This window comes from Mchenga conophoros, linkage group LG19 (assembly GCF_057382185.1).
Source record: "Mchenga conophoros isolate Kocher_MC1m ecotype Shallow Benthic linkage group LG19, M_conophoros_male_GT1.1, whole genome shotgun sequence".
In the NCBI taxonomy this organism is placed as follows: Eukaryota; Metazoa; Chordata; class Actinopteri; order Cichliformes; family Cichlidae; genus Mchenga; species Mchenga conophoros.
Genome location: NC_140544.1, coordinates 409,002 through 413,244, shown reverse-complemented (window position 1 = coordinate 413,244; position 4,243 = coordinate 409,002). Strand labels below are relative to the sequence as shown.

The 4,243-nt window shown below is 44.8% G+C and overlaps 1 pseudogene; it reads left to right on the top strand.

Moving 5' to 3' along the window:
• The first annotated feature begins 1,461 nt into the window (after nt 1-1,461).
• Nucleotides 1,462-2,978, top strand: LOC146551406 (uncharacterized; annotated as a pseudogene).
• The last annotated feature ends 1,265 nt before the right edge of the window (nt 2,979-4,243 follow it).

Below are 4,243 nucleotides of genomic sequence, written 5' to 3'. Positions count from 1 at the left end.
GAAATGATTATTCATGCTTTTGTTTCATCTCGCTTAGACTATTGTAATTCCTTGTTTACTTGCTTAAGTAATGCCTCCCTGGAACGACTGCAGGGTGTTCAGAATGCTGCTGCCAGGCTTCTGACAAAGCATCACAAACACTCCCATGCCACGCCCCTGCTGATTCAGCTGCATTGGCTCCCTGTCAAGTTCAGGGTCCATTTTAAGATCATAATCATGACTTATAGGGCCCTGCACAGTGTAGCTCCAACTTACTTAAGTGATCTTCTCCTTTCTTATCACCCCAGCAGGTCCCTCAGGTCTTGTGACCAGGGGTTGCTGGTTGTCCAGCATACAAGGTGAAAAACAGAAGGTGAGAGAGCGTTTGTCAGCGGCTCCCAGACTCTGGAACTCGCTCCCTTTGAGTTTGAGATCTGTGGACTCAGTTACGTCTTTTAAAAAGCAGTTAAAACCTCTGTTTAAACTCGCTTTTCGTTGATTTTGTTTTGTTTTAGATTTTAATTACGTTACTTACTTACTTTAAGTAGTAATTTAAGTAGTTTTAAGTTTAATTAGTACTTTGAAGTAAGCCAGCAGTCTGTATTGTGGTAATACTGTGCTATGAGGTCTTTAAGATAGAATAGAATAGAATAGAATTCAACTTTATTGTCATTGCACATGCACAGGTACAGGGCAACGAAATGCAGTTTGCATCCATCCAGAAGTGCTTTGATAAGATAAGATAAGCTGGGACCTGATTATTCAAAACCTTGTATGCAGTCAAAAGACAAAAGGCTTGATTTTTATTATTATAAATTGATAGAAAACCACTGCTGTAACATGCTAGGTTGGCTAGCGAAATAGTTGTTTACATGCATTTCACGTGAAGCCTGCATGAGCCAGAGCTAACTAGACATCATTATAAAGAAATATTTAGCACCGTATTTGGATTCAAATGACCTCTCCTGGTAGTACTAGTGTTAATAACGTCTGTGTCAGGTGTTGAGGAGCGAGGACACACTGATGAGAAGCGGGCTACTGGAACAAGAAGGCATAAGTGGACAAGGGATGAGAATAGGTAACTGTTGAAATGCCATTACGCATGTAATCCAGGAGAAAGGGACATTATATGAAACAGATGTGGAATCTCTGGATTACTGAACACCCAATGTCTGGAGTAACGCTGAAGCAACTAGTAACTCAGTATTTCAACATCTGGAAGAAGCAACTGCTATCACAATTAGAGATGGATGAGGTGCAACACAAATGCTACAGTAAGGGGAAGCCAGACCATACATGGAATGCCATAACCACACGCCTGACATAGTATACAGAAAGATCTGTGTCGGGTATGCCTTCGAAGTACCAAGGTCAAAATGGGATACGCCTGCCAGGGTAGTTGAGAATGACCAAGCTAAGATCCTGTGGGACTTCCAGATACAGACAAACAAACTAGTGATGGCTAACCAACCGGACATAGTAATGGCGGACAAGCAAGCAGAAAGCAAGAAGACAGCTGTAGTGATAGATGTAGGTATACCAAAGGATAGCAACATCAGGAATAAGGAGCATGAACAGCTCGAGAAATACCCAGGGCTGAGAGAGGAGCTAGAGAAGATATGGAAGATGAAGGTAAGTGGTCCCTCAGGGCAGTAACCCACAAACTAAGCGAGTGGCTACAGCATATCCCAGGAAGGACATCTGATATCTCTGTCACGAAGAGCATCCTAGGAAAAGCAAAGATGCTGGGCATTACCTTCAAGCTGACTTCATTACTACTTAATGTACTGAATGTGCTGTCATCTCTGAAAAGCACAGAGTTGCTCAATGGCTCCACGGTGCCAGGCAGTGGGGACAGGGCCCACTTGAGGACACTCAGGCCACCCTCATGAAATCTGCTTCTGATTGTTTGCTCAGAGACATTCACACTAGTGGCCTGCTTACAGTCTTTTTAGGGCTCTAGCAGTGCTCATCCTTTTCCTCCTTGCACAAAGAAATAAATATCAGTCCCGCTGGTGGGTTAAAGGCCTATTGTAGCCAACCTCTACATAAAGGAAGGGGAAAGAAAGGCTCTTGGGTCTTTTGTCATTCCTGGACTGTGCCATGCGCATTGAAGAGAAGTTTACTGGAAACCCACACACACAGACCAGTACCTCCTTTTTGACTCCCACCACCCTCTAGAACACAAACTTGTAGTAATCAGGACCTTACAACACCGGCAGAAAATGTTCCCTCTAAGCCAGAAAGGAAAAAGAAGGAACACACAATTAAAACATGCGGTTATCCTAATTGGGCTTTCATCAAGTCAGCAAAGAGGCACAGAAAAGAAGATCAGACACCAGTTAGGGAGGATCAGAAAGACAGACGCAGCAACATTACCATTCCCTATGTTGCCGGTTTCTGAGAAAAACTGAGGAGAGTTTTCTCCAAGCACGACATCCCAATGTACTTTAGATCCAGTCACAAACTCAGACAGAAACTGGTTCATCCCAAAGACAAAACTCCTGAACACAAACTTAGCAATGTGGTGTATGCTGTACAGTGTAGTGAGGAATGCTCAGACCTCTACATTAGAGAGACCAAACCGCCACTTCATAAACGCATGGCACAACATAGAAGAGCCACCTCCACGGGACAAGACTCGGCAGTCCATCTGCATCTAAGGGTCAAAGGTCACTCTTTCAAGGATGCCAATGTTCACATTTTGGACAGAGAAGACAGATGGTTTGAAAGAGGAGTAGAAGAGGCCATTTATGTCCACCGTGAGCGACCATCTTTGAACAGAGGCGGGGCTTACGGCTGTCTGCCATCTATAATCCAGTTTTGAGATCCTTCCCAGACGCCTTAACGTCCACTCACATTGTAGGCTATCTGACCTCAGGAAATCACATGATAGGGTGGTACCAGGTTTCACAATGAGCTCACCCGAAACCTTGGCTGATTGTGACCTACACCCGTTTTCACACCTTGTCTCGTGTGATAAGGTAGAGGATCATTAGGGTGTCCATTGTCCCTCATGGGGGGATACTCCCCTAGGGTTTAAATCAGGGACTCTCCACCATTTGACCCTAGAACTAAAGGTTTTCGGATGAGAGGTGAAAAGTCTTCAAGCAACTTAAAGAAGTCCAGAGGCTTTTCTTTCCAAGCTCCTTAGACTACGATGACCTGGATGACTGAGAACCTTCACAGACACTTCTTGGGTCTCATTTCAGGGGCTCATAAGTATTTTTGTCACTGAACAGGGACAACATTTTCTCAACATGGACTTTCTGGTTTAGCAAAACTGTGTACCTACCCTTGTCTGCCAGAAGGATGATAATGTATTGACTATGTGGATGGCACAACACAGAAGAGCTAACCCTTCAGGCCAGGACTCCGAAGTCTGTATTATTTTGTTCATTCAATGATCTTGGTTCACACCAAGGATCTGGTCTCTCAACACAAACAGAGTAACATAGTGTACGCTGTTAAGTGCCAGGAGGACTGCCATGATTTATACATTGGGGAAACCAAACAACCTCTGGCTAAGAGGATGGCACAACACAGAAGAGTCAAGGAGGCCATTTACATGAAAAGGGAAAGACCATCTCTGAATCGAGGACGGGGCCTAAGGGTACATCTGTCACCATCTTACAATGCTGTGATTGCAGCCATTCCCCAACTCTCTGTGAATGGTACTCATTGGCCAATGATCAATGGTCTTTGATCAATGATCAGTGGTCTTTGGTTAGTGGTTGTGGATCAATGGACAGAAAAATTTGCATATTAATGATCAAGCATCTGACCTCCCAGCCCATTGTTCATTCGGTGGGCTAGTCTCAGTCATTATGCAAATGTCCTGTTTATAAGGTTGGGGAAACCTGCAGTCAGCTGAGACTGAAGAAGTCACCTGGATGACGAAATGTTTCTCACACTGAAAACGTCCAGATGAACAGAATGAACTGTTTGGGGTTAAGTATTGGTTACTACAATGCTAATGTGGAGCCTTCAGGTTGTGGAGAGGCAGTATATTGACTGGTAGTTCGATGCTGCTGTAAAATCCATCCATCCATCCATGTGGCCCACGCATGGGCCAGCACAAGGCCAGTTGCAGACACACTGGTGGTCCTGTGATGGCCCATGTGTGGATTACCTTTGGCAAACCTGATGTGGGCCACCAAAGGGCCGTCATTCTTTGCGGTATGTGGGGCATGTGTAAGTTGTGTGCAGCCACGGGCCAGTTGTAGACACACTGCTGGCGCAGAACAGTTTCAGCTCTGGCCAT